This window comes from Nerophis lumbriciformis, linkage group LG13 (assembly GCF_033978685.3).
Source record: "Nerophis lumbriciformis linkage group LG13, RoL_Nlum_v2.1, whole genome shotgun sequence".
NCBI classification, from domain to species: domain Eukaryota; kingdom Metazoa; phylum Chordata; class Actinopteri; order Syngnathiformes; family Syngnathidae; genus Nerophis; species Nerophis lumbriciformis.
In genome coordinates this window covers 3,322,501-3,338,546 of record NC_084560.2, presented here as the reverse complement: position 1 = coordinate 3,338,546, position 16,046 = coordinate 3,322,501, and the positions used below count along the sequence as shown (strand labels likewise).

Here is a 16,046-nt window from a genome sequence, read left to right as displayed (position 1 = left end):
CTGATCTGCTTGTGTCCGCGCTAACCCAGCGTAACATTTGAAGATTTTTAGATCATGGTTAGTTAGTACTACGTTTAGAGAACAGCTCATAAACTTACAATACAACATGCTTTAGGAGCACTTGCATTTTAGAGAGGGGCTACACTTCCATGTTTAGATAGCAGTTTCACACACTGATCCGCTTGTGTCCGCGCTAACCCAGCAAAATATTTGAAGAATGTTAGATCATGGTTAGTTAGTACCACGTTTAGAGAACAGCTCATAAACGTACAATACAACATGCTTTAGGAGCACTTGCATTTAGTGGAGAAGAGCTACACTTACATGTTTAGACAGCAGTTTCACACACTGATCTGCTTGTGTCCGCGCTAACCCGGCGAACACGTACCATGTGAAAAATGCTAGATCATGGTTACTTAGTACCATGTGTAGAGAACAGCTCATAAACTTACGATACAACATGCTTTAGGAGCACTGGCATTTAGTGGAGAGGAGCTACACTTCCATGTTTAGACAGCAGTTTCACACACTGATCCGCTTGTGTCCGCGCTAACCCAGCGAAACATTTGAAGAATGTTAGATCATGGTTAGTTAGCACTACGTTTAGAGAACAGCTCATAAACTTATAATACAACATGCTTTAGGAGCACTTGCATTAAGTGGAGAGGAGATACACTTCCATGTTTAGAAAGCAGTTTCACACACTGATCCGCTTGTGTCCACGCTAACCCGGCGAACACGTAACATTTCAAGAATGTTAGATCATGGTTACTTAGTACCACGTTTAGAGAACAGCTCATAAACTTGTTTTAGGAGCACTTGCATTTTAGAGAGGAGCTACACTTCCATGTTTCGATAGCAGTTTCACACACTGATCTGCTTGTGTCCGCGCTAACCCAGCGTAACATTTGAAGAATGTTAGATCATGGTTAGTTAGTACCACGTTTAGAGAACAGCTCATAAACATACAATACAACATGCTTTAGGAGCACTTGCATTTTATAGGAGAGGAGCTACACTTCAATGTTTAGATAGCAGTTTCACGCATGAGATTCCTGGTTTTACGAGCAGAAGAGCATGTTGGGCAGCGCACACACACACAGAGTACTTACAAGCAGACACAGTGTGTAGACAGAAAAGGGAGAACGGACGCATTTTGGTGTAAAAAGTCAAGATGAAAGTGAAGTTATAACACTGAAACACCCTCAGGAAGAGCTGCTTTAAGACATGGCTAGCTAGCAAGCGGCTAACATCCATCCACAGTGTTTTAGCTACTTCTAAATCACTAATCCTGGCCTCCATGGCGACAAATAAAGTGAATTTCTTACAAGTAGCATTATCACTGGAGGAGGAGGAATAACTAAACATGCTTCACTACACACCGTAGGAGGATACAATAGCTCACCGGCGTCACAATATGAACAAATGCCATGGGTGGATCTACACCTGACATCCACTGTAATGATACCAAGTACAAGAGCGTATCTAGTCGATACTACTATGATTACATCGATATTTTTTATCGTCACAAAATCTTTTTTTAAACATTTTATTATGTTTATAAAGTCGGTAAATACGTCCCTGGACACATGAGGACTTTGAATATGACCAATGTATGATCCTGCAACTACTTGGTATCGGATCGACACCTAAATGTGTGGTATCATCCAAAACTAATGTCAAGTATCAAAGAAGAGAAGAATAAGTGATTATTACATTTGAACAGAAGTGTAGATAGAACATGTTAAAACAGAAAACAGCGTGACACCTACCCTTTATATCAGTATTTTTTAACAATATTATTATTATTGGTTTATTAGGTATTATATTTTATTGTATGATCCTGCAACTACTTGGTATCGCTTCGATACCTAAATGTGTGGTATCATCCAAAACTAATGTCAAGTATCAAAGAAGAGAAGAATAAGTGATTATTACATTTGAACAGAAGTGTAGATAGAACATGTTAAAACAGAAAATAAGCAGATATTAACAGTAAATGAACAAGTGGATGAATAAAACATTTTTTACAGTTTGTCCCTCATAATGTGTAGAAAATAATGGGTGTATAAATGACACAATATGTTACTGCATAGACTAATTAGGAGTCTTTGTTTGTTTACTTACTACTAAAAGACAAGTTGTCCAGTTTATTTAAGGACTAAATGACAATAATAAACATGTTTCAAGATTTTTTTGTTCCAATAAAGACATTTTTGGTGGTCCCCTTGGTTTAGAAAAGTCTGGTAATAGAAAGATTGGTATGGAGGACAACCCTAACAGAAACAACGTCAGTATGTAGAACATGGCGAGCGTGTTTGGTAGCAGCTGCTGAAATGGACTAAAGTTCCGTGAACGAGGCGCACGCTGCAACACGCCACGGTTCACCCGACAGTCAAAACAAACATGTTCCCTCCTCTGGGCGCTAAGGCAAAGTGCTGCCACACCGTTTCTTACCTCAGTGTGTTGACATAAGATCCATGGTGTGTCCTCTCTGCTACTGAAGGCTACAAGCAGAGCCTCCGAGGGTCCACTTTCAAACTACCACAAACGTGTCTCCCCCGCCCAAATCCTGCTTGGCGGGCCTCGCCAGGTGTAAACTCCCCCCCCGGCGGGGAGGTAAGCAGCTCCCTGTGCAGACATGAAGCCGTGGGTGTGGCCACCTACATTCCAACGTGAGGGCCCGCAGAGCTCAAGGTAAACAGGGGAATGTCAGCCTGACACTCCATCACTACTCAGCTAATCAGGACTTCACTATCAGAGTTTGGTTGTAACGTCGTCACTTTGTGTTTGCCCCGCATGTGACGAGCAAACGTTTGGAAGACACACCTTTTTCCTCGGAACATCGCACTCCAAAAATCACGTCAGAGGAAAGGTGAATTTCTTCATCTAAGTACCCATATAACAAACATTTCCACACGCTGCTTGAAGGAACTGGGGTGGGAGGCTTTAACCACTTTACCAGTCCATTACCAGTCTATCACCAGTCCATCACCAGTCCATTACTAGTCCATCACCAGTCCATTACTAGTCCATCACCAGTACATCACCAGTCTATTACTAGTCCATTACCAGTCCATTACTAGTCCATCACCAGTCCATCACCAGTCCATTACTAGTCCATCACCAGTCCATCACCAGTCCATTACTAGTCCATCACCAGTCCATTACTAGTCCATCACCAGTCCATTACCAGTCCATCACCAGTCCATTACTAGTCCATCACCAGTACATCACCAGTCTATTACTAGTCCATTACCAGTCCATTACTAGTCCATCACCAGTCCATCACCAGTTCATTACTAGTCCATCACCAGTCCATTACCAGTCCATTACTAGTCCATCACCAGTCCATCACCAGTCCATTACTAGTCCATCACCAGTCCATCACCAGTCCATTACTAGTCCATCACCAGTCCATTACTAGTCCATCACCAGTCCATCACCAGTCCATCACCAGTCCATTACTAGTCCATCACCAGTCCATTACTAGTCCATCACCAGTCCATCACCAGTACATCACCAGTCTATTACTAGTCCATTACCAGTCCATTACTAGTCCATCACCAGTCCATCACCAGTCCATTACTAGTCCATCACCAGTCCATCACCAGTCCATTACTAGTCCATCACCAGTCCATTACTAGTCCATCACCAGTCCATCACCAGTCCATTACTAGTCCATCACCAGTCCATTACTAGTCCATCACCAGTACATCACCAGTCTATTACTAGTCCATTACCAGTCCATTACTAGTCCATCACCAGTCCATCACCAGTCCATTACTAGTCCATCACCAGTCCATCACCAGTCCATTACTAGTCCATCACCAGTCCATTACTAGTCCATCACCAGTCCATCACCAGTCCATTACTAGTCCATTACTAGTCCAATACCAGTCCATCACCAGTCCATCACCAGTCCATCACCAGTCCATTACCAGCCCATCACCAGTCCATTACTAGTCCATTACCAGTCTATTACCAGTCCATTAGAAATCAATTATTATTTCTCCATTTGACCAAACTCCCACCATGAATGAAAAAGGAGCAGAAAGAAGTATCAGTGTTGGTGCTAGGAATGTTCTAAACCCCCAAATACACCAAACATTCATCCATTCATACATCAAACATTCATTCATTCATACACCAAACATTCGTTCATATTCATACGCCAAAAATTCATTCATTCATACACCAAACATGCATTCATATTCATAAACCAAACATTCATTTGTATTCATACACCAAACATTAATTCATTCATACACCAAACATTCATTCATACACCAAACATTCATTCCTATTCATACACCAAACATTCATTCCTTCATAAACCAAACATTCATTCATATTCATAAACCAAGCATCCAGCCATATTCGTACACCAAACATTCATTCATTCATACACCAAACATTCATTCTTATACATACACAAAACATTCATTCATTCATTCATACACCAAACATTCATTCGTATTCATAAACCAAACATTCATTCGTATTCATACACCAAACATTCATTCATTCATAAACCAAACATTCATTCATACACCAAACATTCACTCATATTCATACACCAAACATTCATTCCTTCATAAACCAAACATTCATTTATATTCACAAACCAAGCATCCATCCATATTCGTACACCAAACATTCATTCATTCATACACCAAACATTAATTCTTATTCATACACAAAACATTCATTCATTCATACACCAAACATCAATTCATATTCATACACCAAACATTCATTCATTCATACACCAAACATTCATTCATTCACACACCAAACATTCATTCATTCATACACACACCAAACATTCATTCATATACCAAAAATTAATTCATTCATACACCAAACTGTCATTCATATTCATAAACCAAACATTCATTTGTATTCATACACCAAACATTCATTCAGTCACACACCAAACATTCATTCATATTCATACACCAAACATTAATTCCTTCATAAACCAAACATCATTCATATACATAAACCAAGCATCCATCCATATTTGTACATCAAACATTCATTCATTCATTCATACACCAAACATTAATTCTTATTCATACACAAAACATTCATTCATTCATACACCAAACATCAATTCATATTCATACACCAAACATTCATTCATTCATACACCAAACATTCATTCATTCACACACCAAACATTCATTCATTCATACACACACCAAACATTCATTCATATTCATACACCAAAAATTCATTCATTCATACACCAAACTGTCATTCATATTCATAAACCAAACATTCATTCGTATTCATACACCAAACATTCATTCATTCACACACCAAACATTCATTCATATTCACACACCAAACATTAATTCCTTCATAAACCAAACATCATTCATATACATAAACCAAGCATCCATCCATATTTGTACATCAAACATTCATTTATTCATTCATACACCAAACATTAATTCTTATTCATACACAAAATATTCATTCATTCATACACCAAACATCAATTCATATTCATACACCAAACATTCATTCATTCATACACCAAACATTCATTCATTCACACATCAAAAATTCATTCATTCATACACACACCAAACATTCATTCATATTCATACACCAAAAATTCATTCATTCATACACCAAACTTTCATTCATATTCATAAACCAAACATTCATTCGTATTCATACACCAAACATTCATTCAGTCACACACCAAACATTCATTCATATTCATACACCAAACATTAATTCCTTCATAAACCAAACATCATTCATATACATAAACCAAGCATCCATCCATATTTGTACATCAAACATTCATTCATTAATTCATACACCAAACATTAATTCTTATTCTTACACAAAACATTCATTCATTCATACACCAAACATTAATTCATATTCATACACCAAACATTCATTCATTCATACACCAAACATTCATTCATTCACACACCAAAAATTCATTCATTCATACACACACCAAACATTCATTCATATTCATACACCAAAAATTCATTCATTCATACACCAAACATTCATTCATATTCATAAACCAAACATTCATTCGTATTCATACACCAAACATTTATTCATTCATACACCAAACATTCATTCATATTCATACACCAAACATTAATTCCTTCATAAACCAAACATCATTCATATACATAAACCAAGCATCCATCCATATTTGTACATCAAACATTCATTCATTCATTCATACACCAAACATTAATTCGTATTCTTACACAAAACATTCATTCATTCATACACCAAACATTAATTCATATTCATACACCAAACATTCATTCATCCATACACCAAACATTCATTCATTCATACACCAAACATTCATTCATATTCATACACCAAAAATGCATTCATTCATACACCAAACATGCATTCATATTCATAAACCAAACATTCATTCGTATTCATACACCAAACATTCATTCATTCATACACCAAACATTCATTCATACACCAAACATTCATTTCTATTCATACACCAAACATTCATTCCTTCATAAACCAAACATTCATTCATATACATAAACCAAGCATCCATCCATATCTGTACACCAAACATTCATTCATTCATACACCAAACATCAATTCATATTCATACACCAAACATTCATTCATTCATACACCAAACATTCATTCATTCACACACCAAAAATTCATTCATTCATACACACACCAAACATTCATTCATATTCATACACCAAAAATTCATTCATTCATACACCAAACTTTCATTCATATTCATAAACCAAACATTCATTCGTATTCATACACCAAACATTCATTCATTCATACACCAAACATTCATTCATATTCATACACCAAACATTAATTCCTTCATAAACCAAACATCATTCATATACATAAACCAAGCATCCATCCATATTTGTACATCAAACATTCATTCATTCATTCATACACCAAACATTAATTCTTATTCTTACACAAAACATTCATTCATTCATACACCAAACATTAATTCATATTCATACACCAAACATTCATTCATCCATACACCAAACATTCATTCATTCATACACCAAACATTCATTCATTCATACATAAAACATGCATTCATATTCATAAACCAAACATTCATCGTATTCATACACCAAACATTCATTCATTCATACACCAAACATCCATTCATACACCAAACATGCATTTCTATTCATACACCAAACATTCATTCCTTCATAAACCAAACATTCATTCATATTCATAAACCAAGCATCCATCCATATCCGTACACCAAACATTCATTCATTCATTCATACACCAAACAATTCTTATTCATACACCAAACATTCATTCATTCATTCATTCATACACCAATCATTAATTCATATTCATACACCAAACATTAATTCATTCATACTGTTTTTCTATTTACTGTAAAATGTCATTAAAAAAAATACAAATAAAACACTATTTTACAGTCAAATGTTGTACATTTTAAGTTTTTACTGTAAAATCGACAGTCAATTATATAATGAATAATGAATTTAAATGGATACATGATTGGCTGTCACAAGTGGTCCTCTGTTTCCAACTTCCACAATTCCCACATTCTTCAACCCATTCAAAGCATTCCACCTTCAACACAAACAACTATTTTCCACATTCAACACATTTCCAGGAATTCCTGGGTTCTTTCTAACTTTATTTCCAACCTTTTTCAGTGCGATGACTCCTTTCACATGTTTTAACCCATTGCAACCGCTCCACTGTCAAAACATTCCTCTTAGTCAGGACAAAAAACAAGTTGGTTTAAAAACTTGAAAAATTCCCGGTTTTCCCAAAATTCCATAATACCATTTTTCAATTAAAAACTTTTGCTACTTCAACATTTCTTGACCGATTTGAACAATTCCAACACCCACCAATTCAGCTCATTCAGGACATTCATGCTTCTAATCATTTTCGAAAAAATTCCCACTTTTCCCAAAATTCCAGGAAGTTCCCCTTGAAAAGAATGGGACATTATTTAAAGTTCCACAACTCCAAGCATTCTTCATCCGATTCAAACCGTTCCAACTTCAAAATAGTCAGCCTGTTCAGGAATTATGTGCTCTACTTCAACATTTATAAAAACAAAATTTCCAGTATTTCCTAGAAATTCCCGTTTTTAGGGACATTTTTACCATTCAAAATGAATTATCCATTTTTCAAACTTCCACAATTCCCACATTCTTCAACCCATTCAAACCATTCCACCTTCAACACAAACAACCATTTTCCCCATTCAACAAATTTCCAGGAACTCCTGTGTTCTTTCTAACCTTATTTCCAACCTTTTTCAGTGCGATGACTCCTTTCACGTTTTTTAACCCATTTCAACCGCTCCACTGTCAAAACATTCCTCTTAGTGAGGACAAAAAACATGTTGAAAAATTCCCGGGTTTCCTGAAATTCCATAATACCATTTTTCAATTAAAAACCGTTACTACTTCAACATTTCTTGACCGATTTAAACAATTCCAACACCCACCAATTCAGCTCATTCAGGACATTCATGCTCCTAATCATTTTCGAAAAAATTCCCACTTTTCCCAAAATTCCCAAATTTCCAGGAAGTTCCCATTGAAAAGAATGGGACATTCTTTAAAGTTCCACAACTCCAAGCATTTTTCATCCGATACTAACCGTTTCAACTTCAAAATATTCAGCCTGTTCAGGAATTGTGTGCTATACTTCAACAATTATAAAAAAAAATACAATTCCAGGATTTCCTAGAAATTCCCGTTTTTAGGGACATTTTTACCATTCAAAATGAATTATCCATTGTTCGAACTTCCACAATTCCCACATTCTTCAACCCATTCAAACCATTCCACCTTCAACACAAACAACCATTTTCCACATTCAACAAATTTCCAGGAACTCCTGTGTTTTTTCTAACCTTATTTCCAACCTTTTTCAGTGTGATGACTCCTTTCACGTTTTTTAACCCATTTCAACCGCTCCACTGTCAAAACATTCCTCTTAGTCAGGACAAAAAAAGGTTGAAAAATTCCCGGTTTTCCCAAAATTCCATAATATCATTTTTCATTTAAAAACCGTTACTACTTCAACATTTCTTGACCGATTTCAACAATTCCAACACCCACCAATTCAGCTCATTCAGGACATTCATGCTCCTAATCATTTTCGAAAAAATTCCCACTTTTCCCAAAATTCCCAAATTTCCAGGAAGTTCCCATTGAAAAGAATGGGACATTCTTTAAAGTTCCACAACTCCAAGCATTTTTCATTCGATTCAAACCGTTCCAACTTCAAAATATTTAGCCTGTTCAGGAATTGTGTGCTATACTTCAACAATTATAAAAAAAAATACAATTCCAGGATTTCCTAGAAATTCCCGTTTTTAGGGACATTTTTACCATTCAAAATGAATTATCCATTTTTCGAACTTCCACAATTCCCACATTCTTCAACCCATTCAAAGCATTCCACCTTCAACACAAACACCTATTTTCCACATTTCCAGGAATTCCTGTGTTCTTTCTAACCTTATTTCCCACCTTTTTCAGTGCGATGACTCCTTTCACGTTTTTTAACCCATTTCAACCGCTCCACTGTCAAAACATTCCTCTTAGTCAGGACAAAAAACATGTTGAAAAATTCCTGGTTTTCCCGAAATTCCATAATACCATTTTTCAATTAAAAACCGTTACTACTTCAACATTTCTTGACCGATTTAAACAATTCCAACACCCACCAATTCAGCTCATTCAGGACATTCATGCTCCTAATCATTTTCGAAAAAATTCCCACTTTTCCCAAAATTCCCCAATTTCCAGGAAGTTCCCATTGAAAAGAATGGGACATTCTTTAAAGTTCCACAACTCCAAGCATTTTTCATCTGATTCAAACCGTTCCAATTTCAAAATATTCAGCCTGTTCAGGAATTGTGTGCTCTATTTCAACAATTATTTAAAAAAAAACAATTCCAGGATTTCCTAGAAATTCCAGTTTTTAGGGACATTTTTACCATTCAAAATGAATTATCAATTTTTCGAACTTCCACAATTCCCACATTCTTCAACCCATTCAAACCATTCCACCTTCAACACAAACAACTATTTTCCCCATTCAACAAATTTCCAGGAACTCCTGTGTTCTTTCTAACCTTATTTCCAAACTTTTTTTAGTGCGATGACTCCTTTCACGTTTTTTAACCCATTTCAACCGCTCCACTGTCAAAACATTCCTCTTAGTCAGGACAAAAAACAAGTTGGTTTAAGAACTTGAAAAATTCCCGGTTTTCCCGAAATTCCATAATACCATTTTTCAATTAAAAACTTTTACTACTTCAACATTTCTTGACCGATTTAAACAATTCCGACACCCACCAATTCAGCTCATTCAGGACATTCATGCTCCTAATCATTTTCGAAAAAATTCCCACTTTTCCCAAAATTCCAGGAAGTTCCCATTGAAAAGAATGGGACATTCTTTAAAGTTCCACAACTCCAAGCATTTTTCATCCGATTCAAACCGTTCCAACTTCAAAATATTCAACCTGTTCAGGAATTGTGTGCTCTACTTCAACAATTATAAAAACAAAATTTCCAGTATTTCCTAGGAATTCCCGTTTTTAGGGACATTTTTCCCATTCAAAATGAATTATCAATTTTTCGAACTTCCAGAATTCCCACATTCTTCAACCCATTCAAACCATTCCACCTTCAACACAAACAACCATTTTCTACATTCAACAAATTTCCAGGAACTCCTGGGTTCTTTCTAACCTTATTTCCAACCTTTTTTTAGTGCGATGACTCCTTTCACATTTTTAACCCATTTCAACCGCTCCACTGTCAAAACATTCCTCTTAGTAAGGACAAAAAACAAGTTGGTTTAAGAACTTGAAAAATTCCCGGTTTTCCCGAAATTCCATAATACCATTTTTCAATTAAAAACTTTTACTACTTCAACATTTCTTGACCGATTTCAACAATTCCAACACCCACCAATTCAGCTCATTCAGGACATTCATGCTTCTAATCATTTTCGAAAAAATTCCCACTTTTCCCAAAATTCCAGGAAGTTCCCATTGAAAAGAATGGGACATTCTTTAAAGTTCCACAACTCCAAGCATTTTTCACCCGATTCAAACCGTTCCAACTTCGAAATATTTAGCCTGTTCAGGAATTGTGTGCTCTATTTCAACAATTATAAAAACAAAATTTCCAGTATTTCCTAGGAATTCCCGTTTTTAGGGACATTTTTCCCATTCAAAATGAATTATCAATTTTTCGAACTTCCACAATTCCCACATTCTTCAACCCATTCAAACCATTCCACCTTCAACACAAACAACTATTTTCCACATTCAACACATTTCCAGGAATTCCCGAGTTCTTTCTAACCTTATTTCCAACCTTTTTCAGTGCGATGACTCCTTTCACATTTTTTAACCCATTTCAACCGCTCCACTGTCAAAACATTCCTCTTAGTCAGGACAAAAAACATGTTGAAAAATTCCCGGTTTTCCCGAAATTCCATAATACCATTTTTCAATTAAAAACCGTTACTACTTCAACATTTCTTGACCGATTTCAACAATTCCAACACCCACCAATTCAGCTCATTCAGGACATTCATGCTCCTAATCATTTTCGAAAAAATTCCCACTTTTCCCAAAATTCCAGGAAGTTCCCATTGAAAAGATGTGGAACTTTGAAGAATGTCCCAAACTCCAAGCATTTTTCATAAAATACAAACCGTTCCAACTTCAAAATATTCAGCCTGTTCAGGAATTGTGTGCTCTACTTCAACAATTATAAAAAAATACAATTCCAGGATTTCCTAGAAATTCCCGTTTTTAGGGACATTTTTACCATTCAAAATGAATTATCCATTTGTCGAACTTCCACAATTCCCACATTCTTCAACCCATTCAAACCATTCCACCTTCAACACAAACAACCATTTTCCCCATTCAACAAATTTCCAGGAATTCCTGACTTCTTTCTAACCTTATTTCCAATCTTTTTCAGTGCGATGACTCCTTTCACATTTTTCAACCCATTTCAACCGCTCCACTGTCAAAACATTCCTCTTACAAAGGACAAAAAACAAGTTGGTTTAAAAACTTGAAAAATTCCCGGTTTTCCTGAAATTCCATAATACCATTTTTCAATTAAAATCTTTTACTACTTCAACATTTCTTAACCGATTTCAACAATTCCGACATCCACCAATTCAGCTCATTCAGGACATGCATGCTCCTAATCATTTTCGAAAAAATTCCCACTTTTCCCAAAATTCCCAAATTTCCAGGAAGTTCCCATTGAAAAGAATGGGACATTCTTTAAAGTTCCACAACTCCAAGCATTTTTCATCTGATTCAAATCGTTCCAACTTCAAAATATTCAACCTGTTCAGGAATTGTGTGCTATACTTCAACAATTATAAAAAAAAAAATACAATTCCAGGATTTCCTAGAAATTCCCGTTTTTAGGGACATTTTTACCATTCAAAATGAATTATCCATTTTTCGAACTTCCACAATTCCCACATTCTTCAACCCATTCAAACCATTCCACCTTCAACACAAACAACCGTTTTCCACATTCAACAAATTTCCAGGAACTCCTGTGTTCTTTCTAACCTTATTTCCCACCTTTTTCAGTGCGATGACTCCTTTCACGTTTTTCAACCCATTTCAACCGCTCCACTGTCAAAACATTCCTCTTAGTCAGGACAAAAAACAAGTTGAAAAATTCCCGGTTTTCCCGAAATTCCATAATACCATTTTTCAATTAAAAACCGTTACTACTTCAACATTTCTTGACCGATTTCAACAATTCCAACACCCACCAATTCAGCTCATTCAGGACATTCATGCTCCTAATCATTTTCGAAAAAATTCCCACTTTTCCCAAAATTCCCAGGAAGTTCCCATTGAAAAGAATGGGACATTCTTTAAAGTTCCACAACTCCAAGCATTTTTCATCCGATTCAAACCGTTCCAACTTCAAAATATTTAGCCTGTTCAGGAATTGTGTGCTCTACTTCAACAATTATAAAAACAAAATTTCCAGTATTTCCTAGGAATTCCCGTTTTTAGGGACATTTTTCCCATTCAAAATGAATCATCCATTTTTCGAACTTCCACAATTCCGACATTCTTCAACCCATTCAAAGCATTCCACCTTCAACACAAACAACTATTTTCCACATTCAACACATTTTCAGGAATTCCTGAGTTCTTTCTAACCTTATTTCCAACCTTTTTTAGTGCGATGACTCCTTTCACGTTTTTTAACCCATTTCAACCGCTCCACTGTCAAAACATTTCTCTTAGTCAGGACAAAAAACATGTTGAAAAATTCCCGGTTTTCCCGAAATTCCATAATACCATTTTTCAATTAAAAACCGTTACTACTTCAACATTTCTTGACCGATTTAAACAATTCCAACACCCACCAATTCAGCTCATTCAGGACATTCATGCTCCTAATCATTTTCGAAAAAATTCCCACTTTTCCCAAAATTCCCAAATTTCCAGGAAGTTCCCATTGAAAAGAATGGGACATTCTTTAAAGTTCCACAACTCCAAGCATTTTTCATCCGATTCAAACCGTTCCAATTTCTAAATATTCAGCCTGTTCAGGAATTGTGTGCTCTACTTCAACAATTATAAAAACTAAATTCCCGGATTTCCGAGAAATTCCCGTTTTTGAGCTCCTCACCCTATCTCTAAGGGAGAGCCCCGCCACCCGGCAGAGGAAACTCATTTTGGCCACTTGTACCTGTGATCTTGAACTTGACGACACAAAAGTCTTGCTCATAATCTCCAGGTGCATTTGGGACCAGCCTAGAAACATGTGTGGCTCTCCTGCGCCCCCTGCTGTCTGGACTGCCAGCTAAGATGTCAGATATTTGGCGACTGCTGCCCTAAAGCGCCATTGCTTTGTCAACGTGTGTTGTGGGGTCACCCTCCCTTTGGGTGGTGCATTCAGGTGCGCTCCGAAAGTCAAGTAAACTCATGTGAATGATCTTTTAGTCCAGTTTTACGTTCATTTTGGTGAGTTTCACTTTCTTTTGTGGGAGTTTTCTTGTTTGGAGTGCCGATTATTGACTTTTGTGTGCTTAATATTATAATTACTGCAACCATGTCGCTATCTTAATGTCTTTTACTCTCCCACCGCAGCTCTATAGTGTCAATTGTTGTAGTAATATAAAATAAAGTACAAACCCCGTTTCCATATGAGTTGGGAAATTGTGTTAGATGTAAATATAAACGGAATACAATGATTTGCAAATCCTTTTCAAGCCATATTCAGTTGAATATGCTACAAAGACAACATATTTGATGTTCACACTGATACTTTATTTTTTTTTGCAAATAATTGACTTAGAATTTCATGGCTGCAACACGTACCAAAGTAGTTGGGAAAGGGCATGTTCACCACTGTGTTACATGGCCTTTCCTTTTAACAACACTCAGTAAAGGTTTGGGAACTGAGGAGACACATTTTTGAAGCTTCTCAGGTGGAATTCTTTCCCATTCTTGCTTGATGTACAGCTTAAGTTGTTCAACAGTCCGGGGGTCTCCGTTGTGCTATTTTAGGCTTCACACATTTTCAATGGGAGACAGGTCTGGACTACAGGCAGGCCAGTCTAGTACCCGCACTCTTTTACTATGAAGCCACGTTGATGTAACACGTGGCTTGGCATTGTCTTGCTGAAATAAGCAGGGGCGTCCATGGTAACGTTGCTTGGATGGCAACATATGTTGCTCCAAAACCTGTATGTACCTTTCAGCATTAATGGTGCCTTCACAGATGTGTAAGTTACCCATGTCTTGGGCACTAATACACCCCCATACCATCACACATGCTGCCTTTTACACTTTCACCCTAGAACAGTCCGGATGGTTCTTTTCCTCTTTGGTCCGGAGGACACGACGTCCACAGTTTCCAAAAACAATTTGAAATGTGGACTCGTCAGACCACAGAACACTTTTCCACTTTGTATCAGTCCATCTTAGATGAGCTCAGGCCCAGCGAAGCCGACGGCGTTTCTGGGTGTTGTTGATAAACGGTTTCCGCCTTGCATAGGAGAGTTTTAACTTGCACTTACAGATGTAGCGACCAACTGTAGTTACTGACAGTGGGTTTCTGAAGTGTTCCTGAGCCCATGTGGTGATATCCTTTACACACTGATGTCGCTTGTTGATGCAGTACAGCCTGAGGGATGGAAGGTCACGGGCTTAGCTGCTTACGTGCAGTGATTTCTCCAGATTCTCTGAACCCTTTGATGATATTACGGAGCGTAGATGGTGAAATCCCTAAATTCCTTGCAATAGCTGCTTGAGAAAGGTTTTTCTTAAACTGTTCAACAATTTGCTCAGGCATTTGTTGACAAAGTGGTGACCCTCGCCCCATCCTTGTTTGTGAATGACTGAGCATTTCATGGAATCTACTTTTATACCCAATCATGGCACCCACCTGTTCCCAATTAGCCTGCACACCTGTGGGATGTTCCAAATAAGTCTTTGATGAGCATTCCTCAACTTTATCAGTATTTATTGCCACCTTTCCCAACTTCTTTGTCACGTGTTGCTGCCATCAAATTCTAAAGTTAATGATTATTTGCACAAAAAAAAAATGTTTATGAGTTTGAACATCAAATATGTTGTCTTTGTAGCATATTCAACTGAATATGGCTTGAAAAGGATTTGCAAATCATTGTATTCCGTTTATATTTACATCCAACACCATTTCCCAACTCATATGGAAAAAGGGTCTGTATATATTTGTGTAGTCAATGTGTAAACAAAACTTGCACTGGTTCTGGGGGCCACTTTGTCAACTTTGTAAATATTCACATGAAGTCACATTTCAAGCTTCATGAAATATGTTGATGACATGTGATGACACGTGGACTTCCAGCTAGTTGACAGACACAAAAACAATGCGATGACTGCAAAGTTTAAGTAATAAAAGTGTGTCTCCACTGTGGAGAGATCAGTCTTACTGAATCATTGTGGTATT

At 36.9% G+C, this 16,046-nt stretch overlaps 1 protein-coding gene across 2 annotated transcripts in view; it reads right to left on the bottom strand.

Moving 5' to 3' along the window:
* LOC133613888 (cordon-bleu protein-like 1) overlaps positions 1-16,046 on the bottom strand; it is a 156,768-nt gene that overhangs the window by 108,000 nt on the left and 32,722 nt on the right. The window contains exon 1 of one of the 2 annotated variants that reach the window (XM_072914419.1): positions 2,458-2,669. The exons of the other annotated variant lie outside the window; for it this stretch is intronic. The gene's annotated coding sequence lies outside the window, so the exon portion shown is untranslated. Of the gene's footprint in view, positions 1-2,457; positions 2,670-16,046 lie in introns of those variants that run through there. 2 annotated transcript variants of the gene reach the window in all.